Below are 26,168 nucleotides of genomic sequence, written 5' to 3' on the forward strand. Positions count from 1 at the left end.
CACATTTTTTTAGCTGTTAATTAAGAATCCCAGCTTTAAATAACCACAAGTTATTTAATAATAAATAAATTAATGAATAAATTTGTCCTAATACATTCTCTAAAAGGGGTGTTCTGGCCTAATTTACCTTATTTGTTTTTGTAATGTTTTTTTAGTTCAGCATTGCATCCTTCCAGTCCATGCATTGAACAGAATACTTCATACAACCAATGGGAGTCCCCCGTTTTGATATATGGAGGCAAATAAATGCAAACGTGAGGTACAGCTTCCTAGCAGTAGTGTTAGCTATCCAGCTTCCTTCTGCATTGCAATGCCAAACAGCTGCCACAGAGTTTTTCAAAAGTTCGTTCCACCTTCGAGGGATCTGAATTGGGTTTCAGCTATTAAACCAGAAAATCTCATTGTCTGGACTACTGTGGCACGGCTGCAAGAGGCCAGTAGGCATGTTTACAACAGATGTGGTGATGGTTATGTCTTTTATTTTAGCCTGAGAGTCCTTTAAATATCATATGTAAATGCATAACAAATAGTTCCTGTCTGCAAATTATTGTGAAGCCTATCTGAATCTAATGAAGTGGAAAATGTGGTCACAATTGACCCCCCACCGCATTAGATACTGAGTTGGTGCAGTAAATTTTAATTCTGCGGCTACTTTGTTTGGATTGAGATTACGGACCGACCCTGTTTGCATAAGGGTTGTTTGTTGACCCATCCCTGGATGTGCGCTCTATTACTGATACAGTACAGAGCAAACTGTTCCTGTGTGCTCAGTGATCACGTAAGGTTATGCGATGCACCTGATGTGTTGTGTTTACCATTTTTATGGTCATTACCCACCAAAGCGTTCTATAAATGGCTAGATGTGGTTCTTTAGCATCTGCTTTCCCACTGGGTGTTACGCAAAACAGCTCCACGTTAATGTTCCGAACTGCGTCTTGTCACGTCGCTTTTGCCCTTTTAACCTTTAACCTGTTTGTTCATTCCTTCAGAGTACGTTCCCATGAATTAGAGTTATTGGCTGTTTTTTAGGTGTCTCCCTTGTTGTAAACTGAACTGTGAAGACTTTCCAAACAGACTGCAAAGGCGTATTTGTAGGACATGTTCTGTGCAGCAGGTTCTTAATTTACGGCGATCTGGCTGCATTAACCTGGAATCAACCATAACTCTAAACCAAACCTTTAAGTAAGAATTCTAATTCACAGTGATATACCGTTCATGTTATTTGCACAGTATTTATTTAAGGGAAACTACAGGTCTGTCCTTCCACTCTTACCACCGAGCAGATGATTCAGGATGGGTTCACCTTGAAGGTGGTCTTACTCCAATGGCAGGTAGAAGGTCTGATACAGTGGTATTCAAAAGTTGAGGTGCCCCTAAAGAACATTTTTAAAGGGCAATTAATGTTTATTTGTTCAATTTAAGATATTGGAACAAACAAACATAAAATTTATGTTGGCATATTTAAATTTGTCCACTGTAGAGGATGATTTAACTTATTTTCACTTAGAAAATCAACAAAACGTGACCGGGAGTGTTCAAACTTTTGCATATGAATGCATTTATCCTACACATACAGTTACAGGAGCTAATTTGTCCTTCAGAGTGTAGCTTTTATTCTTTTATCTTGCTTAACTGTGTAAACTAATATACATAAAACTGATTTTGGAGTTGCAGGTAGTGGCACAAAGTTAAACCTGTTTTTAGACTGAATTAGTACTTTAGATATTTACCTTAATAATTACAGCACTTCTCTAGAAATTCTGTTATGAATGGGATCCAGTACAGATTAATAATTGGTTATATGTTTGGATGGGCATTGAAATGAAATACTTTTTAGTACAGACTAAATTACGGTTTGATTTCTAGTTCAAATTCCATATAATTCACTACCAAAATTCACAAACTAAGTAAGGATGCGTGATGATATCATAATCATATTGGTGTCGGCAGATCTTTACTACCCTACAGAAATAAATCTTAATTTATCTGTAAGGCTGATCCAATCGGATATGACATTGGCCCACAGTTCCCACATTGCTGCATCTCTACCAATAACCATGCTTTTTCCAGAATCTAGACTGCTGATGTGCTGCCTGAATTCCATTCTGTATGTGTTCTTGATTAATCTACAATCTGAAGCAGTCAGTAAATACTTCCAAAATCTCACATTCATTTCATTTCTGGTTGAAAGCTACACTATGTACGTTTTGGGGATTTGGAGACCTCTCTGGTTGAAATGTGTAATTGCAAGCAATGTGTGGAAGAACCTTTTGTAATGTCAGTTATGCTTCGGACCCCTTCACAAAGCGGCTGATTCTGATGATTGCAAGTGTGTTTATAGAGTATTGAAAAATCTCAGTCAATTCTTGGTGAAGGCTGTGTCCTCTAAGGATGTTAGTGAATTATCTACTGTTGTAATCATATCTTTATCATTATAATATTGATTTTTGCATTTGAGACCTAAACACTGAGCCGGCTCTTCTTTTTGACCCTGTGTGTCACGTTAACACAAAGTCATATGACGTGGACTCAGTAATGCTACTTCTTTCCATTTTAACTAAAAAATCTTAAGTGCAGCTTTAAGCCACACCCACTTTTGGTTTGCAATTTAAAAGCATGTATTGGGGGGAAAGAAGTACAGTCATGGAATCATTATCCACAGTATTAGCATTAGTGTTGGTATCGGTAGGGAAAATTTGGATTGGAACCCAGCCTTGGTCATATATGCACATGCAAAGGTAGATTCCTAACTTGTGGTGAAGTTGATCCATTAGAAGAAAAGTATTAGAAAAGTCGGTGCTGGTAAGTTCCCCTTCAGTAAACTTTCAGTTTGATTTATATTTCCAGTTACACATTCCACAGTGGTGTTTAAAGTCCAACCAAGACTTGCTGCAACAGCTGCCACACCTTCCAGGATTAAGCATAGTAAACGTGGTTTAGAGGGTGGAGTTATTATTATTTGAAAGTCTCTGTTGTGGTGACAACCGGTGCATGTACCTTGGTTCCTGATGGGGCGGTTAATGCCTGTGGAGCATGTTAACAGTGAAAGATGAACTGAGCATTTAAAGAATTTAGGGCTTGTCTTTTGATCCTGAACGAAGATAATTTTGCTCAGTTGTGCCATTGCCATATAAACTGTGGTGTTCTATTGGTCCGAGTCCAGGCATTACACAATGATAGTCTGAGTCAGGGGACAACCCAGAGGCCTCTTTTGTAATGCTCAGTGCATTGTAAATGGCAGTGTAGGCTGTGTTATATTTAGGTCTGCCTGCAGTCAGACACTGAGATTATTCTGGCTCGTGTCCTCATGCCTGGTCCCGACCCCCTGTTGAGTTAATTTGGGCTTCAGTTCGCTTTAATTCATGTCTACAAAACTCACTAGTGCATCAGAAGGGAAATAGGATGCTAACATGACAGCAACCTGTACATTTCTGCTACAAACGCAAAGCTTTTTCCAAAATTGCCACTTTAAATTGTTTTGTATTTTGTCCTATTACTGAGGAATAACCTTACCCGTTTGGAGATTTAGGGTATGCTGAGTGTAATCATTGCACCACGTCTTTAATTCAGTTGAAACTTATTTAAAAATGTATATATTACATCTAACTCTTATGGTAAAAGAGTAAAGAAAATGTTCTTTTTCACAATACAGTCCCTTTAATCTTAAAAGCCTCATATAATTGAAAATTGAATTTCCTTTCCTTCGCATTTTTGAAAAAAGAGTTTGAAGTAATGTGTTGACATTGTGAAAGTTTCAAAATATGCCATGCACTGCCCAGTTCATACAGTCCATATATGGAAACTATGCTGCCAACTTTGGAGCATGTTTTGAATTCATTGTTTCTGTGATGTCACAAGAAGGCACAGGAACAGAAATGGCCTGTTTAATTCTAATAGATGAAGATAGGTTGAAAAATAGTCAGGTAAAACTGAATTACGACCATTTTAGCTACATAAAATCATACAAATTTTATAAGTGGACCCCAGGGCTAAGAAATACAGTACAGTTAAAAAAATGAGCATATTGGCTCTTTAAGTGCTTTGAAACTAATATGTAAGTTCTGTAGTTGTGACAGTGGGGAATTAAAGTATGGACCCACATACAGACCTTCTATAGTTTGACTTGATAGTGATGCATCCTTTTATCCTCTTTAATGTCACCAGTATTTTATAGTGTGCTTTATAGCAGTGTCTTTACACACATTTTAGGGTCTGGTATCGGTTCCTTTTGAGATGCAAAAAAGGCTTTCTCACTTCCTGTGAAAAGATCCAGAGCCTATGCAGGCCACCTATGGGGTAGAGTCTGTGACCGGGGTCATGGTGGGGTCCTGTTACACAGTTCAGATAACGATTCTCCCATGACTTGAGTGAAAGAGCTTTGGTTGCCCTTTTTAGGACCCTTCATCAGGTCTTTAGAGTCCCACTGCACCAGTCAAAGGTACAGATGACGGGCCTGTCCTGCTGTTTACTCCAATTTATGGGTGTGGGACAGAGGTCACTCCGAAATAGATGCTTTAGTCAAAGCCCTTTTAAATGGCATTTAGAAGAGTCTGTTGTCTGCTAAGATTGACTCAGCTTTACCTAAAGTAACTTCAGTTGGAGTTAGGAGTGTGAGTAATGGGCCATTATTGGGTAGCTGGATAAATGTTTCATTGGTCTTTGCCCACGTTTATGAGTATCTACAGTCATTCATCATGTTTGACTGTGTAATCATTCAGCCTTAAACGAGATAATGGTAATTGAAAATGTACCCTTGGGTATGCTCTTGGTCGGCCAAGCGTGGGATAAGATAGAGCTGCAGTTTTTAATTCCCCATGTCATTACTTGTTTAGTCATGCTTTCTGTTCTTTACATGAAACATCAAAGAGTTAATTTTGTGCCACTGTCAAAGTTTTTTTTACAGGGAAAATCCAAAGTCAACCAGGAAAAAAAGAGATACTTGTACTTGTGCAAGTTTATAATATATACTGAGATCCAAACACACCTGAGTATTTTTTTTTTACCTTTTTGCTTATTCAAATAAGGCATGTAGGTATTGTTTGGAATTAAAAAAAGAAGTGTTATTTTGCAATGTGGTTTTTTACTCTGTGTGCAGTGCTGAAACACAGAAATACACAGACACCTGATACTGCGTCTCTTTACGCAAAATCTGCCATTGTTTATACATAACAGCATAAAGTATTTTGGAAAATTGCTTAAATGCGCTGTTTTTTCTGAGCATATCATGTATATCGTCAGTACTCAGAGAACACTGACCAACAGCATCTTTCATTACAAAGAGAGCAGAGATGGGGATGCTGCATGTTACCTTACTTAACTTGACTAGGATTCGCATGCTTCATTAAATGACTTGCGACTCGACTCGGACTTCAGACTTACAACTCGTGAAATTTTAGCCTGAGGAAAAAACACAAACAAATCTGATTAAATTAGGACTACCAACCTTAGTGAAGTGAAATAACGAAATAATAATAGTTTTCAGCCATGTGTGACTGCCTATGCGTTTCAATACGGCTTCATATAACGAGCCTTTCATTACAGAGAAACTTTAATGCAGTGTTTAGGGACAGAGGCAAAACAACTTGGCCAGCATGTAGTTTGGATTGCAAGTATGCTGTCTACACACTTACTGTCGTAGCTAGTGTTTTCAGCTAATCTAGCTGAGGTTTCAGTAATAGATCACATTCCATTAAAACTTACTAAAGTTTCAGCTGGATTAGTTGTTCTGTTATCTAACTAGCTACATGCTGTATAAACTACAGTCTAACCAACCATTTACACCCTGCATTTTTTGGGTGTACGGCTTCAGTTCTGGCCCTCAGACGGAAGAGTTTTCTGTAAAAAAGGCTCATATCATGTTAAACCTGGCCCATTTTTAGCAGAGGTTTACTTTTGTATGATAAAATGCCTGCAGCTAAAAACAAGACTAAACTAATATTCTCTGCCGAAGACTCGAGACTCGCACCCAGAGTTCTCTGACTCAATCATCAACTTGTGAACATGCCTGAAAGAGAGTGTAATTATTCCTGTTTTAGTGTATTTAGTTCAGTGCGGTAAATGAAACACTGAATAAATAGCATTGGACTCAAGGTGTTGGCAGTATTTTTTAAATGTGGCACTAATAGGGCTTTTTCAGCTTATGGAACCTCGATGCATATTGTGTTGTGAAAATATGCATCGAGGTTCCATAAGCTGAAAAAGCCCTATTAGTGCCACATTTAAAAAATACTACCAACGTAGGTAAGTGTAAGTGTTGTGAAGTTAGTGGAGGATCTGCTGTGTTATGTGTGTAATATTATGCTCAGTACTATGTGTTGTAATATGTACATGTTCTGTGTGATCTATGTATGTGTTCTGTAAGCTTTGGCAATGGTCCAGGCAACAATGTGCTTGAGCCAGCCTTTATAAACATGGCCATTTTCTATGTCGAGCGGGTCAGCATGGTGTCTGTGAACTGTGTGCACAACAAAGAAATAAATATCAGTGCTACAGACGCAAGGCTGGCCTCCTGGTCCTGGTTCTGATTAAGGAAGAGAGGTCCAAAAATTCTATATTTCATTTTTCGAGTGGAAGTGGACAAAATGTACCAGCACAACAGTAATGTGCTATTTTAAAAAGGTTATTGTTCTTAAGTATTTCCAAAATAAACCACTTAAGAAGGAGCAGGAGGCTGAAAATGGAAAAAATACTACAAATAAGTGAATGAAATGAGGTAATTGAAACTCCAATCAGCTACTATGTAGTTTATAAACAAGTTATTGTTTACAGGCTCTCTATAATTGTTAAGGTTAGGGGTCCATGCAGTTGTTCAGTCTTCTAGAAGTACTGACCATACCCATAAAATACTCAGAAAAGCAAATTGTGATGTAATTTATCGTGATAACGATGACACATCACCACTTTGCCTCCCCAGCTCGGACCAATTCCTTCACTCTCTTGAGTGTGGGTTTTCTTAAAGACCACGTCTCTGGAGGGAACTCATTGTTCTGCATAACAAACAGCAGTGCTGAGAACCTCCACTAAAAGCAAGGGTTTTAATTTTGCTGAATCTGTCGTTTAAGCAGGTTATTGCTTACACCCTGCTGCTGGCCCTGCCTTATAAAGAAAGTAATAATCCTGCAAAGCGGTTCACTCCTTCGGAGGTAGTCTTGCCAGAGCTGTTTTTAAATGGGCCTGTAATTGGGCTGTCCCACTTCAAGCCTTTGGCCGTTACAAACAGCTCTCCAGGGGCACCCAGCCTAGAAACTCTTGTCTTGAGCTCATGAATTGGAGGAGGATGGACTTTACAGGTCCTCTCTAGGAAACTGGAGAACGTTTTGGGCGAAATGGCTCATTATTCAAGCAATTAATCTGAGTTAACTGGAACGACCTCTTCATATAGGCTCCATGTGATGACTGTATATAATTACAGCCTATGCTGTTCTAATAAGAGGAGCAGACTTCAGGTACACTGTTTTGTGAAGATGCAAATGTGGTTTCATTCATAGTTGTTGTTTATTTGTTGACAAGGAGCTCAACTTTGGTGTATTCCAGTGAATGAAAGGTCCCATAGTTCTGTGCGAGATTGTTTTGATTAAGATGCTCTTTGAGCATCTTTGTTATTCACACCTGGCATATCTAGACAGAACTGCGACTCTCAGAGAGGATGAGGGAGCCGATAATGTTAGAATGCTGAGATCAGATAGGCTTGTTTAGAAATGAAGGTCTGGCCAGGATCCAGTTTAGTAGCGCCAGTAGCTTGTTTACCTCCAGAGAACTCTTTACACGATATATCTAATCAGACTCACATTCCCACATTCCTGTCTCGGTGTTTAGTGTCGCACTTCTGTTGGACAGAAGTTAAAGCCTGGATCAGACAGGCTACACCTGGGCTGGACATCTGGCCATACTGAATGACCAAGGTTCGAGATTACTCAGATTTTGCTTGATAGGGACATTGTATATGTTTAAACCTTAACGATAAGACGCTGAGGACCACTGATGCAGAGGCTGCACAGCTAATGCGGTTTGATTGCATGTTTGTATTGGGGATGTGCATGGATACTTGAGTACTCAATTAACCGTTCCAGGTGAAATCACTATTATTAATTATGTTCCATCATGGGAAGACTTAAAAAATATACCATATAAATAATAAATAAAACCATATAATCATCCAGTCAGACTGCAATTTTACTTTAACACAATTATTTAATATGACTTTTTTACTTGTCTGTCTGTGAGCTTTAGAGATGGGCCGATCAGCATTTTGCTGGGTCGATAGAGATTACTAGCTGTCCAGTACAGATTGCCGATGCCGATTGGGGGGCATCTGCATCGGTGTTTTTGCCTGCCCACCCAGGCAAAAACACCAAACATGGTTTAAATTGGTTGAACAGCTCTAACATTGCAATAACTTAATGTGAAATAGGCACAGTCCTATAGCTTCATGGCTAAATACATATATGCCATACATTTTTTTTTTTATTATTATTCCCTTGAGTCCCACTTATGACATTTGTGTGATTTTATGTGCCAAAAATTGTAATAATTGAAAATGTTCTGATTGGCTGTCAAGTTTAATTAAAGGTTGATTGACGTGGATTCGTCGTCATCTCCACAGTTTGGTAGCTTATTGTCAGTATCTGTCTTTGTTAGTTCTGCTAGCTTCTGATACTCACTGCAGTTGAATAGATGTTGTACCTCATTAATTGCTAGTCCTTAAAAGTTAAAACGGTGTTTACTTCGCTTCCCCCATGTGTCACATTAGTTTTTCAGACTTTGTAAAGAATGTTTGCTTGGTGTGAGTCAGTTATTGTAAAGGAAACAATTCAGTCTGGCCGTTCTTTAAGTGCACATAGTGAAATTTGGCTCACATATTTGGTGTCCCTGATTGGCTCTCACTATCAGCCAAATGTTTTACCTTTTTGTGAGTTCATTGCCAAAGGCAGATTGTTGAGAAGTCAGAGTTAGCATAGCTTTTTGCTAACTAGGCTAACTACAGTGGCTGATGTTATCTAGGTCCATGAACAAAGAAAAATCTGTTTCTCGGACAAACTCATGTTGGTGCTTCGTCCATTGAGGAGAATAGATAATGAGTCTCCATCATCATCCCACCATCCATCACCAGTGTTAGTGTTATTTATTAGCTCATTAGCTCATCTGAAGAGGCAGCTTCTGTTACTCATCCGACACTAAAGCGTATTATTTTCCCTATTTTTTTGTGTTCAATTTCTTATTTGTTTCCTGTAAATCAAGCAGCTTTTTATCACAATAATACAGAACTGAAGGAAATCAAAAGCAACCCCCTTTTCCACCCCATCCCTCCCCATCCCTCCCCATCCCACCCCATCCCTCCCGTTCTCACTGGTCCATCCATCCCTGTTTTCTGTACCTTTCTAAGAATTTAGTAAATAAGATTTAATGAAAAGCATGAGATTTAAAAAAAAAAGAAAAGATTTAGTCTATAAGATGTACATCATAACATTCATCACATTGTGTTCCAATCTTTTTATCACATCAAAACATCTCACGAGTCGATGTTTTAACTTTATTAATCCTAGCCGTGGCCAATTCTAACATAACTATATCCCTTAGCTGTTTTTGAATAAAAAACCATGTTTTCAGATGCATGTCTCTGCATGGTGCTATTTTTTGTGCTCTTAATTCCAGTGCTATCATCTAAAAAGTAAGCCTACAGTCCACGGTTAGTTTGTCCATTTTTCTCTTTCCAGGCATTATAATGGCATAACTCTCACTTTCATCTCTGTTCCAATGATGAAAATGCAAAGAATGAAAGAAAAAAAATTCCGTGATCTGTTTATTTTCAAAAAGCCGGCTTGCCTGGACTTTCTGCATTCCGAAACAACAATAGCGGAAGTTTCACGTAGTTTCATTGTGGGTTTCACATTGTTTCTTTGTGAATGTGTTCTAAAGGGATATAGGGTTTAACAATTGAATTCCTTTGCTTTTGGCAGAAACTCTAGCTGTCTGTGCTGGTCAGGAACTGGTTAAGCCTGATGGAGAGTCTGCAGGATTTAAGAACCACTGAATAAATAAATCTGCACATGCCTACATGGGCCTGAACTTTCCATTTCTGCATACGATTGCTGAAGAATGTCTGCCCAGGTTGAATTAATTAGTCAGTTATATGAAGCTGTAGGGATTTTCTCTCTCTCTCTCTCTCTCTCTCTCTCTCTCTCTCTCTCTCTCTCTCTCTCTCCCGCACTCTGCTTAAGTTTACTCTGTGGAAAGTATGAACTCAGTGGAGGGAAAAAGGGGGTCAGAGGGGAGGGGTGATGGGCTCTGTTCAGAGCGAGCAGTGGGTGTGGAGTGATTGTGGAGCCATTATCAGCTGGGTGATTGACCACAGAGGATTTAGAGTGGGCCTTCACTGTGTGTGGGGAGCAAGAGGCAAAAAGATGAAGGAGTGAGAAGAGATACAGTGCTGTAGCTTTTTGGGTCTCGTCCCCACACAGTATAGAAGAGACTCAGAGAGAGTCGGGACAGTTAAACAGGGCAGAACTTTCTTTTATTTTAAAGCACAGGTGGCATCGATCCAGCACTGGGTATCAATATCGGACAGATATCAGCAGAAAATGCTGTATCAGATATCAGAGAGAAAATAAAGGATGAACCCGATCCAGTCCTGTAACGAATCTGTCCTGAAACAGCCTTAACTCACACTGTGTCATGTTACACTGTTTAGTGATGCACTGAAGTGGAAATTCTGAAGTGGAAACAGAAGCAAAAAAGTGAAAGAGTAAAATTACAGTATGTCGGCTAAAGAATGTACCACAAAAACCAACGTTCTCAAAAGCAGAGAGCGCTTCGTCGTCCATGGCAGAGAATGCTATTTTTTTTAGTTATACTCTGCACTTTTCATTGTCATTTTCTGAATGTTTAGTTCTTTTAAAAACGTACGCTACAGGTAGTGTCTGTGTGCTCACAGGGACTTCCCTTTTTTCTTCTGCTGCTGCTGTTTCGGTGTATTCATTGTACTGAGTGAGATATCGTGTGTTAAAGTGGTGTCAGACCTTTAATGGAGAAGTTCTTGGACAAAGTTTTTGATGGAAAGCTCCAAAAGATATTTGTAGAGCCCCCTTGTTGAGAATCTTGATCCTGCTAAATGTGACAGTGAGTAGCTAAGTTAGTTACTTTTAAGTATTAGGTGGTTAGTTACTTAGTTAGTTAGTTATGCAGTTAGATAGTTAGTTATGCTGTTGAGTAGTTAGTCTTGCTAATTAATTATTTAGTTAATTATGCAGTTAGGTAGTTATGCTGTTGAATAGTTAGTTAGTTAGTTAGTTGGTTAGTTAGTTATGTTGTCAAGTAGGTAGGTAGGTAGGTAGTTATACAATTAGTTCATTATGCTGTTAGTTAGTTAGTTGTGCTTTTGAGTAGTTAGTCAGTTAGTTAGTTAGTTATGCAGTTGGATAGTTATGCTGTTAGTTATGCGGTTGGATAGGTATGCTGTTAATTAGTTATGTGGTTGGATAGTTATGCTGTTAGTTACTTAGTTATTCGGTTGGATAGTTATGCTGTTAGTTACTTAGTTATTCGGTTGGATAGTTATGCTGTTAGTTACTTAGTTATTCGGTTGGATAGTTATGCTGTTAGTTAGTTATGCTGATAGTTATGCAGTTGGATAGTTATGCTGTTAGTTATGCAGTTGGATAGTTATGCTGTTAGTTATGCAGTTGGATAGTTATGCTGTTAGTTATGCGGTTGGATAGTTATGCTGTTAATTAGTTATGCGGTTGGATAGTTATGCTGTTAATTAGTTATGCGGTTGGATAGTTATGCTGTTAATTAGTTATGCGGTTGGATAGTTATGCTGTTAATTAGTTATGTGGTTGGATAGTTATGCTGTTAATTAGTTATGCGGTTGGATAGTTATGCTGTTAGTTATGCGGTTGGATAGTTATGCTGTTAATTAGTTATGTGGTTGGATAGTTACGCTGTTAGTTATGCGGTTGGATAGTTATGCTGTTAATTAGTTATGTGGTTGGATAGTTATGCTGTTAATTAGTTATGCGGTTGGATAGTTATGCTGTTCATTAGTTATGCGGTTGGATAGTTATGCTGTTAATTAGTTATGCGGTTGGATAGTTATGCTGTTAGTTATGCGGTTGGATAGTTATGCTGTTAATTAGTTATGCGGTTGGATAGTTATGCTGTTAGTTATGTGGTTGGATAGTTATGCTGTTAATTAGTTATGCAGTTGGATAGTTATGCTGTTAGTTATGTGGTTGGATAGTTATGCTGTTAGTTAGTTATGCGGTTGGATATAACCAAGGTTTTATTGGGGGAGTCTTGTTAAGCTTTATCAGTATGAATAATTTCTGCATTTAGGTTTTGTTATTTGCCATAGTATTATTTTAGTTTTGAGCATTGTGGTACTACACTTTGTATTGCTCGTCAAAATTCTGGTTTTGTGACGATCCCACTTGGTAGTATGTAAGCTTCCTTACTTGTTAGCTTCATTAGCTACACAGCTGCAGTGCAAAACTAAATAAGCAAAGCTGTTCATGTATTACAACCTAAATCCTTTACCTCAACTTTGGGGGCTTTGAGTGACGACTCCATTTTAAAATATGCTGTTCTGCATCTTTGTGTAAAGCCGTGTGTGATTTAGTGAACGTCTGGCTCTGCTCAGAGCAGGTCAAAGCTCTAGTCCTACAGCGTACAAGACCTGTCAGCCACAAGGTCAGCTTTCAGCTCCACTGCACTCATCCGCCTGACTCAGAAGAAGCTAGCTAAGCATGAATGTCTACAGTCAGGGGAGTCTTGACATCTAAATTTCCTTTGTGTCATGGTTAAATAGAGAAACACTGTTATCATAGCTGTGTTGAGGCTTTCTCCTAGGGGTTGTGCATTGTTTAACCTATCCAAACTAAAAGGATTCAGTGATTATTTTATTTTTTTAATTCAGCTGCATCAGCTTCAGGACTGTCATGTGCTTTATTGTTTCGTTTTGCTGTAATCTTGCCTATGAATTTTTATTAGAAATGTTAGGACTGTACAGAATCTGATTATAGGGTTGTGACTTTTCTCTAAATGTTGTCAAACAGCCATTGTGTTTGTATGAAAAAGGAGGCCAATAACCAGTCAATTGGCTGTTCTTAGGCCAACATTTAGCTTCTTGTTTTAATCTGAAAATCCCTTAATCTGTCACCCCGTCTGTTCTAAAGCTCAAATGTTTAAGCTTATGTGTGATATAGGGTCTAAAGACTGAATGAAACTGAACAGAAACTCACTCTGACCCTCTGATTCTTTAAAGGCTCATATCCAGTGTTGGTCCTGACCATTTTCCAACCTCTGTTTCATCATTTAGAATTAAACATGCAGTGCCTTTAAGACTGATATGTAAATGAGCTCAGTTCTGATTGGCTGTCCTGTATCGTGCCTCATTCAAAACACAGTCCAGACTGAAACACTCCTTACCTTCACTTTACTCCTTATCTTCACTCTGAATGGGCCGGGCTGAACTGTTGAATGCTGATAATTTGTAAATTAATTTTTTGTGTGACATCACAAAAACAAAGGATTCAAAACAGGCTGCTTAGTATATATTTAGACTGTATGAACTGGGGATTGAATGATACGTTTTGAAGTTTTAACAGTGCTTACATGCTACATTGAGCACTTTTTAAAGTGAGTGTATATATAAAAAGTTGAGAATATTTTGTTGTCCATGATATGAGGCCTGTAAGTATTTCTACTCTAGTAAAAAAAATATATGAAAGTGTGAAAATTCATATGTTGGACAGTCTAGCTTGCAATTTACAGGACAGTGTAGAAGTTGTGAGCATCTGAAAAATATGTTTTTTTAAGAATTTATTTGTTTAAACATCAGAATAAATAAATACAAATAAACAAACAATACATTTGAATGTGTACGAGTTTACTAGCTTTACCGTTTTCATTTCAGTCCATTTGTTACCATACAATAGCTATTTATCCAGTCAGCTACTGATGGAATTGAACAAATGTGATGGCTGGAGTTCAGCGAGAAGTCAAGAACCAAACCTGTGGTCTTCCAACTGTATACTACTAAATAACATACTCATAACCTCATATTAGGTTTTACTGTGTTTATGGTCATTTATATTCATTCTAGACACAGACAAAAACACTTCTCCGCCTAGGTAAATAGTTTTAAACAATTGTATGGCTGCCTAAGACTTGCATGCAGTACTGTACATGAACGTACATCTGTGAAACTGAATGAAATTGAGAGAACAAATTTGTAAATTCACTGTTGGAGCTTGAGTTTGCCCTTTACTCTTACCCCTCTCTGCTGTCCCACACTTCAGAAAGCCCCTCCAAACTCAGGAGAAGTGGGCTGGGGGACCCCTGCTGCTGTCTGGAGGGGGGGAGAGAGGTTGTGGGCCGTGGGCTTGACGCTCAGGCCATCTGTCCGACAGTATTGTTCAGAGCACAAAGGGGAAAGAGCCATTCAAAGAGCATCGCCATGAATGGAGGCATAACGTCATTCTGTTTAAGCCTGAGAGCATCCCTCATCAGCCCTGTTACAGAGCCTGGGTCTCTCTCTCCTTCTCTTTCTTATTTCTTTCTCTCTTCCTCTTTCTCTTCTTTATCTCTCTCTCTCTCTCTCTCTCTCTCTCCATCTCTACATCTAATCTATTCTATTCTATCTCTCTCTCTCATCTATATATATATATATATATTAGTGTTATATAGTGTATGTATTTTGTGTGTGTGTGTGTATATGTATCTTATATCTGTGTGTGTCTCTCGTCTTCTCTCTCGCCTTTCCCCTCTCTTCCTTCCTCTTGCTTATTTTCTTTCTCCCTCCCTGTGTTCTCTCTTTCTCTGTTCTCTTGCTCTTCTTTCTCTCACTCTGTCTGTCTGTCTCTCTGTCTTTTTCTTTCTTTTCTTTCTTTCTCTCTCTCTCTCTCTCTCTCTCTCTCTCTCTCTCCTCTCCCGCTCCCGCTCCCTCTCTCGTAAACCTCCACTTTAAAGTGCTTTTATTTTTCAGAGCTGTTGATGTGTTGGAGTGCCTCTATCACAAACTATTTCAAACAGGAGGTTCTGTTTTTGCCGGCTGATAAGAATGTCTTCAAACCTTTCAGGCTCCTTTTTTGTCTCTTGCCTCTTTCCATTAGCCTGCTGAGACTCAGAGGAGTGCTGCTCCACTTTTCTGGACACTCACTTCCATTTTCCTCGTTTGTAACGACGAGTTTTATCATAGCCGGTTATATAACGGCGCAGCCATTCCCCGCAGCCACATACAGCCCTCAGTAATGAGGTAAGAAGGATCTTCAGGCAGTTTGTGCCGCTTGGCTGAAGTCTGCTCTGGGCAGCGTTTCTGTGGGGCAAATTATGTAAAAGGGCATGAGAAAAAATCCAACTAAAATCAGTCTGTTTTGCTCTAATAGCTCTGACGGACTTTAATGAAATATCATAGCCTCAGTGGACATGGGCAGATTTGAACTTCTGTGTTATTCACTACATGCCTATCTGGGTTCTGTTCAAGCACGCAGGTCTCTCGGATCACTCAGAAAAATGGAAAAAAGCGTCTTTTTTTAGGAACTCCTCTAAGGAAATTCAGCAATGAGATGGTGATGTCTTTCAGTTTTTCAGTTTTAGATCATTATCTTTTTGCTTTCTTACTGGTTTAACCCTTTAAATTCTGATCCTAAAGCTTATTTTTCACTAACTACTTAGAAAACAAAGCAAAGTGGCTGAGTTATTATTTTACTGCAAAGTTCAAGTTTACTGCATAGTAAAACCCTGTCAACCCTGACCTCATCATACATTCTGAGTGTGGATTCACCTTTAACAGATTAAAATCTGCTCATGTCGCTGCGGCCTGAACAAAACCTTCCATCTCCAAAACGGTAAATTCACAGGAGAAGGAAAATATATGCTTTATTCGTAATGTAAGTCAATGGAACCAGACTTTTTTTCCAAGGCATTTTGGGCCGTTTATTTTTCTTTTACTTTATTTTTTTTTCCCAGTCAAAACAGTTGTTTCAGATTCAGAAGATAGTTCTGAGGTGATAGGATCTAAGATAGTCCACTTACATAAAAGAAGGAGAAAGCCAAAGGAAATGGTGGGAAAACTGGAGTTAAAAAAATGATGCAGGGCTACAGAGAAAACGAGACTCCTAACAACCACCTGGAAGACCTGGTCGACACCAAAACAGCCCCCATCAGATAAACAGCACTTCAAGCTTTCGTCTTTGAGAGAGAGGAGAAAATCAAGCTGCTTCAGATCTGAAAACATCCACAGGTGTTTCTGTCCATCCTTCCACTGTGAGAAGACGACTCAGCGCTGTGGGTCTGAAAGGATGTGTAGCTGTCAAGAAGAACCTCACTGAGAAAAGGAGACGGACACATCAAACAAAGAAGCTGAACAATGGACTGACCACCCCAGAGTCCAGACCTCAACATCACTGAATGTGCTTAATCGGATTGTGAGAAACAGAAAATGCTAAACAACTTCTAAGACTGAACTTTGGAGGTGTAGAGAAATATCCCTGCAAATTAATTGGAAAACTGGAAGAAAATTGTGGGTACAAATCATGAAAAATGTGAGGCTTCTATGTAATTTTTGGTTATATATGTTTTCTGTGTTTTGTGATGCTAAAACATGAATAACTTGTACTTAATGACTGTTTTGACAGGGGGTTAAGTAAATGAAGGGTGGTCTCTGAGTATGCTCAGTGCTGCATGAAGTTTTGGCTTTGCTAATTATCAAATGAAAGCAACAACAGCATTTGAGAAATTGTGTTATCAAAAGAAAAGAGCGCATTAAACTGCGGATGTCAGTTTTTTTGTATCTGACTTAGAGTTAATGGGTTTTAATGGAATGGAGTATGCAGTGCTTATCCTGTTGGTTGTGCAGTGTGAACACATCAGCTTTATGGAGGCAAGTCCTGGCTGGCTGCAGTGATGTACCATTCATTCAGGCATACGTACTTCAATAAACATGCAACACTTGAGAGCTTCAGAAAGAGGCTTTTCTGTGTGGAAGTTCAGCATGTGAGCTTTAGGCTGTTCTGCGATTGCTCTGTGGATCTGTCTGTGCTCAGGGACTGACAGGTAGGCCTTGTTGCTGAGGCATTTCAGGAATTTGCTCCAACAGTAATTGGGCATCACTGTCATCAGCACAGCCGTCAGCGAAAATCCTTTTTACCACCATCCATTTTCCTGACTGAACTCAATCCAACAGGCTGGACAGATTGAGTCCATGGGTGAAGCATTCCTCTCTGAGAAAAAGGGTTAACGCTGTGTGTGAACAGTGGAAATGTTTGAGTGTGAGATTCTCTATAAGCTTCTAAAACATAAACGTAACAGGTTCTTAAATGGTTTTTGGATTTGATCTATGGTTCTACTAAAATATCAGTAGGCGAGTAGATTGTAATACCTAAACCCACACCATGTGAGTTGTTGTTATACATTTATATAGTTGTGTGCAGTTTTGAGCGCTCCTGGTTAAATTACATGCTTTATTGATTTTCTGCACATTTCAATGTACAATTACTGTTTATTTGCTGAATTTAACCCCTTAAAAATACACACTAAGGCTTATTATTCAGTAACTATAGGGACCTCAGAGCAAACTGGTTGAGCTATTCTTAGGTTATAGAAGTGTGTAATAAAGCTTTGGGCCTGCCGGTGGGTCCTGGCCTGTTAAGAGGTTAACATGCTGGGGGGGAGGAATGAAACATAAAATGTGGCCTGTGCCAAAGTTATGGCGTCTGTTTATATGTTATGTTTTATTTATTTATAGTGTGTTAAACATTTGTAGGACATACCTGCAAATTTATACACACATTATATTTATGTAAATTTAAATATATTCTCTGTAGAAGATGTAGGTGATGTTTACTTATTTATCCTTAGAAAATCAACAAAACGTAATTTGACTGAGGGTCTTCAAACTTTTGCATACAACAAAAATAATAACAATATAATGCGCTGCAAAAAATGGTATCTTGTCAAGTAAAATGATCTTTTTATATAGTTATTAAATCTAAGTTCTCCTGTTGAAGTTGTTGAGCTTAATTTAAGATTATTTACTTGTTTTGAGTGATTTTATTAAGTAAATTTATCTCACAATGTTGGCACATAATTTTGCTCGTTTTATGAAATGTGCTTAAAATCAGCAAAATGATCTGCCAGTATAGTGAGATAAAATTGCTTGATAAAATCACCTGAAACAAGTAAATAACCTCTAGAAATAAGCTGGATAATCTTATATTCAGTGCACAACCATCTCAAAATGGGAAAAATTTGGTATATTGACTAGATTTAAGATCATTTCATTTGACAAGATGCTATTTTTTGCAGTGTAGCTGAATAACAAAAGCAGATGAATCCAGTCGCTTTCATGGAAATGTATGCTTAAAATTAAGTCCTGACGATAAATAAATACATACATACATACATACATACATACATACATACATACATAAATAGTTCACACATAAAGATATAATACAAACGAAAGTCGTGACTGGAATCTAGATTAATGAATACATGCAGTTTGCAGGAAGCCCTCAAAGCCAGGCTGACGTCTCTGGTGCATTGCGAGGAAATTTTAACCAGTATCTTCGTGGTTATGGATTTACGAGAGCTTCACTTCTCCTCACCGCTCATAGATCAAAGCTCACACCGCACACCGAATTCCTCAAAAATGATGGTTGTCGTAATGCTGGCCTTGACTCTGCAGACGCCACAGAATGCTGATGAATGTTGAAGAGGCATGCAGGCTTTTATGCTACATTTGTTCCTCCTAAAGCTCATCAGGACCTCATATTTTATGAGAAGGAAAAGTGAAATGTATATTAAGTAAAATGAGTCATGTTTTGGAACTATTTCGGGACTGTTTTTCTGTATTAGTGCTTCCCAACACCTTGTACAGAGTGTTGCTGCTGCTGTTGTTTATGAGAGAGAGAGAGAGAGAGAGAGAGAGAGAGCGCGAGAGCGCGAGCGAGCGAGGGAGAGCGTGTTCATTTGGCAGAGGCTAAAGGTGTAAGAACTAAAGAACAGACAAACCCTTTAGTCAAACACTGGGGCTTGTTGCTAGGATACATTCTTATCAATACCTCGGTATGCCGTCTCTCTTCCTCGTGCGTTCCTCGGCCCTGTGCTCTGCCACAGTTTTATTCATGGGTTCATTTCTGAATCAACTCCAGTCTGGCCTGCAGCAAGCCAGGAGACCCCACGTATCCCCCACTGTTGACTCTTAATGTTTGGAAAGTGCGTCTTACATACCAAACAGATCAACAGCTCGTGTTTAAAACATCTTATTAAATACAGCACACAGTTAAAGGGCCCATATCACTGACAATGTAATTTTTTTTTTTCTCCCTTTATTGAAAAAATAGTTTGATGTTTTATGAAAAGGTTGTTAAAGTTTATAAGGGTACTGCACACTGCCTATTCCACACAGCTCATACAGCTGTATGCAAAAGTTTGCACAACTCAATTCAAATTAAATGTGATTGTTTTGTTGATTTTCTAAGTGAAAATAAGTGAACACATCCTCTACAGAGAACACACTTAAATGACATTTTTCTGCCTATTTAATAAAAATTATCATTATTATTATTAAATGTTGCACTTTTCATGCTGGTGGCAGCTCAAAGTGCTCTAAGACAGGTGATAAAGCTTAACAGTAATACAAGTATTAATTCAGAAACATAAGAAAATGACACAGATTATCTTTTAATTTGAACACCATGAGACGTAGAGTTTTAATTAAATTAATTAAAGAGAGACATTTTTAGATGCTTCTTAAAAGTGAGCTCTGAACTTGACTGTCTAATAAAAGGTGGAATTGAGCTCCACAGTTTAGAAGCCAAATACCTGAGAGTTATCTGTATTTTACTGAAGGTGTTTGTAGAAGGTCAGTATCTGCAGATCTTAGATCACATGCTGGAACATAAACAGACAGACACTCTGTGATGTAAGTGGAGCTTTAAGGTTATTTAGAGCCTTTAAAACTAGTAGCAGAACTTTAAAATCTATCCTGAACGATACAGGCAGCCAGTGCAGTTCTTTTAAAATGGGAGTGATCTGATCTCTCCGTTTTGTTTTTGTTAGGATCAGTGCTGACGCATTTTGTACGACTTGTAAGGGGTGTATTGTTTTCTTAGGAAGTCCAGTAAGAAGAGCATTACAGTGATCAAGTCTGCTTGTAACAAATGCATAAACAAGTTTCTCTGCGTCGCTCTGAGATAGAAAAGGCTGATCTGTAGGAGTAGTTCTGAAATGATAAAAAAAAAAAAGAGCACAATTTCTGGGTATTATATATATTTAGATATTGGAAAAATAAAACATCAAATATAAAATACCATAACTTTTACACAGGCTACATTTTATATATATATATATATTTTTTTTTCCACTAATGTGTTAAATTCAGCAAAGAAACAGTAATTGTAGAAAAATGTAGAGGTGTGTTCACTGTAGAGGATGTTTTAACTTTCATTTCCACCAAATCAACACAACATGCAGTTTGACCAGGGGTGTGCAAACTTTTGCATATGACTACATGGAAACTAAGCTGTGAAAACAGCCTGGTTTGAACTCGCTGTTTTTATGATGGCATGAAAACTAATTCATTTACATGTATCTGCAGTTTTTCAGCTTCGAGCAGTTTAGCTGGACTAATAAGGAATGTTTCAGACTGCATTTTCAACGAGACACAAAACATGTCAGCCAATCAGAATAGAGCTCATTTGCATATCAGTCATAAAAGCAGGTTTAATTCTAAGGGATAAAGAGAGGTTGCTCTTGACTGCTGTTTATACATAGAACCACAGATTATGTTATAAGTGGATCTCGGGAGAAAAATAAAGTACAAGACAAAAAAAGTAGTAAATGGGCCCTTTAAAGCACTGTTTGGTCTGGACCAAATTAGTTATGTTCTTTTTAATGGCTTTGTAATGGGACAGAACCAGCCAGACGCTTGTGTAAAAAAACAAGAAACGCTTTATTGAAAAGGGTTTGAGAGCACTCATAGTCGGATAGACAGACGACGGTCAAATCGAAAACGGCCAAAATACAGAGAATGACAATCATAACAAAATATCAGGCAACCAGATCCAAGTCAAGAAGTCCAAAAACACGATCAGGAAAACACGAAGGCGATATGTCGGGCAGAAACGCTCAGTAGCTCTACAGAGAGAAGCAGTACCTCCAAAAGAACCTATTCTAAAGCCTGGGCTTTAGTACTAAGCTAGATCTAGTCATATGATAAACATAACTGGTGAAACAGGTTAGTATTCAGGTGAACTGGAACAGTGATTGGTGGAATGTGGAGGTTCATTGGTCATGTGATTTCCCAGAGAGTTCTGGGAAATGGAGTCCTTATGAATGTCGAAGCCGGAGTGATGCGTGACAGGCTTATTATTCATGATTCATTACTTCTAACATTTGTGTTGTTTACCTCTCTTTATCCCATAACACTAAACAGCCTGTTTTGCTGCTGTGCCTTTAAGACTGACATATGTAAATGAGCTCTGTTCTGCCTGGCTGCCTTGTATTGTGCCTCACTCAAAAAGCAGTCTGGACTGAAACACTCCTTATAACTTCAGTGTGAATAGACAGAGCTAAACTGTAGTGGGTTTAATATGTGTATGTAATATATCTGAATATATCCTAGCGACTAAGATGGTCCTGGGGCAGTCGTGGGCTGAAGGTTAGGGAACCAGCCTTGTGGTTTGATCCTCTGAGCCGACAGTACGTGACTGAGGTGCCCTTGAGCAAGGCACCTAACCCCCTACTGCTCCCCAGGCGCTGTGGATAGGGCTGCCCACCGCTCTGGGCAAGCATGCTCGCTGCCCCCTAGTGTGTGTCTTCACTAGTGTGTATGTGGTGTTTCACTGCACGGATAGGTTAGAATGTGGAGGTGAAATTTCCCATTGTGGGACTAATAAGGGTCACTTAATCTAATTAATTAATCAAATCTGTTGATTTTTTGTGACATCACAAAAAAAAGATAAAAAATTTGTCAAACTTGCATGGACTGGATAATGAATACTTTATTTTAAACATTTAACATATGGCAGCAAACACTGTTATTGCAAAGACACCATTGAAAATGTTTGTTTTTCCATGATATGAGCCCTTTAATGCTTTTATTAATTAACTACTAAGAATTGTTCAACTACTAAGAAACTAATATGTAAGTTATGAAGTTACGAGAGTGAACTGAAATGTGGGCCCACATTAGGCTCCTCATATGGGTTAAAATGCTTTGAATATGGATGGAGAAAGATATTAGAAGATACAAACATTTAAATGAGGTAATTATTGACAAATCCAGTAAGCAGTTACATTTTTGCAGTTTCACGGAAATTACAAGATGCTGATACTAAGTAATTTTTGACTGCTTGCCGGCTTTTGGTGTTTTGGTTTTCTTTAATCTGGCACAGCTGGAGCTGGAAGGAGGTTTCCCAGACACAGCTCAGTGTTTGGTCTGAACTTTGGTCATGCTGGGATGCTTTCTGAGGGTGTGTGCTGTTTAATTCTTTAATGCTGAGCATTTCTCCTCACTCTGAGATGTGTGTATGCTGTGTGTAGTAGGATACACATGTAGGAGCTGTTGCCCTTTTCTGAATAGAAGGACATACCGACCGAAGTTTTGTATTATGTGAACACAGTGTGTGAAAACGAGTGCAAACTTCATAGTTCTGGGGCCGGATTCACTAAAGCTTTCTTAAGAAAAAACATGCGAAGGTTCTTAAGACAAACACTAAGAAGTTCATAAGGATGTTCTTCAATGCTATTCTTTAAAAAAACGATGATCTTCTCATAAGATAATCTTATTTTCTTAAGATTTTCATAAGAAAATCTTCATTGTTTTCTTATGTAGGCTATGTTGCATTTTACCAAGACACAGTTTGAATTCCTATTAACTGTTACTTCTGTTACTTAGTTTAATCCGCTCAGAGGAGCAAAATGGAGGAAAAACATCAAACCAAGCATTTGAAAAACTTTCCTTATTGGAAAATATGATAACTGTGGGGTGACGGACGAAGGTGGGCAGGAGCGGCAGAGGCAGCGTCCGTGATCAATTTAGATTCTCATCTGTCAACTCATACAGACTAAGACAGTGTGAGGCTGTCATAAGGCTAAGAAAATGTTTAAGAACATAATATTTTCAAGAAAACCACTTGTTTTTAGAATTATTCTTAAGAAAATAGTTAAGAAAATAAGATCTTTCTTAAGAGGTTTTTGGAAGAATAACAATTTCTCGTGACTTTTTTCTTAAGAATGAAGTTAAGAAAAAACACTCATTTAAGAAGATTTTCTTTCTTAAGACACTTTCGTAAATCCGGCCCCAGGTTTGCTTTTTTAGTTTTGCGTTTAAGCTGTGCTGCTAATGTACCTATACCTCACCAATTAGGTCGGTTGTTGTACGCGTCATTACAAATGCAATGAAATAATTAAATTAATAAAATGTAAACATATGAGCATAGTAGCCCAGTGTCACTTATACATTCTGCTCCTGTGGGTTTTAGTAAATGTGACATTTACATACAAATTAGACAAAAAAAAAACAAACATGGAACCACAATCATATGCAATAAGTCTGATCTAAGCATGTTGATGAAGTTGCTTTTTAACAGTTATCTTCCGATACACATAGGATTCCATGTATGTGCTTTTGCAGAAACCACTGTTGGTGATCAAAACTAGGCATCTATGTGCAGTAAAGTGGACGGAGAGGCTTATGCTGTGGACACACCCACTCCTAAGAGACTGTTTTTTTGTCTGAAGTCACTTAGAAATTCTATATTTTATACTTACACTGAAGTAAACATAGTAGTTTTTAAAAAAGAAAAATTGGATCTGTATCGACTGATGCTCAAGGATTCGGTATTGGAAAAAGTGGTATTGTGTCACCTCCATGAAACGCACGGTTATAACAAAACATATCTCAGAGCTGATATCTTTTCAGAAGAAAAAAACGTTCCTAACATTTAATGTATTTCCAGACCAATTCTGTTCTGATTTCTCTACTGATCACGAAATGCTCACACAATGTAAAAGGCAGCTGGCATTTATCAAATGATATGTTGAGTAAGTAAGTCAGTCAGTAAGTAAATAAATTATTACATAAATAAATAAATAAGAAATGGTTCCATTGACTTACATTAAAAGTAAAGCATGTTTTTTCCTTTTCCTGTAAAGTTACCATTTTGGAGATATGAGGTTTTGTTCCGACAGCAGCAGTATTTTTACCTACTGCTCTTTCCGTTTTATGCTGGTCATTCTCAATACATATCTCACACCTGCACTCTTAGCCAAATGGATTCTAGAGTAATGAAAGAAAAAGGCTCTTTGTTTTCTGAAGTCACTTATGAATTCTATATTTTGTAATATATGTAATGGTCTAAATTTGTGTTATTCTGTTACCAGTATATAGTATATATTAGGGCTGTGACTAACGATTATTTTTATTGTTGATTAATCTGTTGATTATTTTCTCGATTAATCAATTAGTTGTTTGGTCTATAAAACGTCAGAAAATGGTGAAAAATGTCGATCTGTGTTGTCCAAAGCCCAAGATGACATCCGTATCTTGACATCTTGTCCACACCCCAAAGATACCAAGTTTGGTGTTGCAGAGAAGTAAAGAGAGCAGAAAATATTCAAATTTAAGAAGCAGGAATCAGAGAATTTTTAACCAAAATGGTTGGCAATTTATTTAATAGTCGACAACTAATCGATTATTCGATTAATTGTTGCAGCTCTAGCGTATATTTCAAGCCCTCAATCAAGACAATAAACTATCAAAAATTGCACTTTACCTCAGATTAAAATATTGTATCATGCCTGAAAGTGTGTGAATCGCTGCACCTCTAACGGGAAGTGATTTGTCAGCAGGTTGTCTAATGGTCTTTCCTTGCACCTCTGTCTGGAGACCTGGCTTTCCTCTGCCTGCAGCTAGCCCATTACTGCCCATGGCACTTTAAGATAAAATCTTTAGATAACAGCCATTGATATGGTATCTGGTTTGTGTTCTCCCAAGTCACTTTCGGAATTGAATGCGTTTGCTTTAGTAAGGTAATGTTGGGAGGCTGTTCACCGCAGATTCAATAAACAAATGCACAACATCAGGCATTTTACACCCTTTTTATTTTTTTAAAAAGGGCAAACACCCAGGAGGATACAGTTATTCAGAGGAACAGAGGAGGAAGAATGGAACAGAGTGCGATGGAGAGAGAATTGCAGTGGGAGGGAGAACATATGCCTCTCTGTTAATCTACAGCTTTTCCCTGTAAGATGATTACAGCTTTCAGAGACTGCGTGAAAAAAAGACCTGCTGGATAAAATGACTAGAGTCCATCTGAAGCCAGTTAATGGCCATGTTTAAACTGACCCTGTGATCTCCCAGCACAGCCAAACTCATTAGCTAGACTTTGAGCCTCAGAGTTGTGTTACGGTCTAGGGTCAGGCTTCTATAGAGTGGACATATCGACTTACTTGCTAATTGTGTTTCCTACTGTCGCTCAGTTGGCTCTTTAAGTAAAGATGTAGCACTCTGGGTTGTGCACTTCTGCGCTGACCACTGAGACTCTTACTGAGTTAATGTTAGTCTTCTGTTAGGAAGGACAGCCTTTATATATACTGTGTGCCCAAAAGTATCCAGACAGCCCTGTTAATGTGTGAATCTGACTTTAAGGTCACTCGTTGCTGAATCAGGTGTTCAACTGTGCACACACAGCATGTATAATCCCCATAGAATAGAATGGGACACTCTGAAGCAGCCGCATATGAGCCATGTCCAATTCTAAGCGTCAGCATATAGTGTTGGGCTGTGGAGCAGTGGAGCTGTGTTCTCTGGAGTGATGGAGCTTCATTCAGTACCTTTGAGATGAGTTGGAACGGCTGAGTGGAGCCAGAACTGATCATCAAACATCAGTACCCGACCTCACTAATGCTCTTGTGGCTGAATGCAATCAAATGCTCACAGCAATGTTCCAGCATCTAGTGTAAAGCCTTCCTGGAAGAGTAGAGGCTGTTACTGCAGCAAAGGAGGTCAGCCCCGCCTCCCCTCAGTGTTAACAGAGATGAATAATGACAGTCTCTACACGACTGCATTCACACAAGGACACAGCACCTCTCTCTCCCTCCCTCATTCTCCCTCCCACTCTGTTTTTCTCTCCATTTCTGTTTCTTTTTCTTCCTCTATCTCT

At 38.5% G+C, this 26,168-nt stretch overlaps 1 protein-coding gene across 1 annotated transcript in view; it reads left to right on the forward strand.

Moving 5' to 3' along the window:
* Nucleotides 1-26,168, forward strand: part of ccdc85ca (coiled-coil domain containing 85C, a) — a 76,421-nt gene that overhangs the window by 2,839 nt on the left and 47,414 nt on the right. The gene's annotated exons all lie outside the window — the stretch shown is intronic.

Source organism: Colossoma macropomum, unplaced genomic scaffold (genome assembly GCF_904425465.1).
Source record: "Colossoma macropomum unplaced genomic scaffold, Colossoma_macropomum, whole genome shotgun sequence".
In the NCBI taxonomy this organism is placed as follows: domain Eukaryota; kingdom Metazoa; phylum Chordata; class Actinopteri; order Characiformes; family Serrasalmidae; genus Colossoma; species Colossoma macropomum.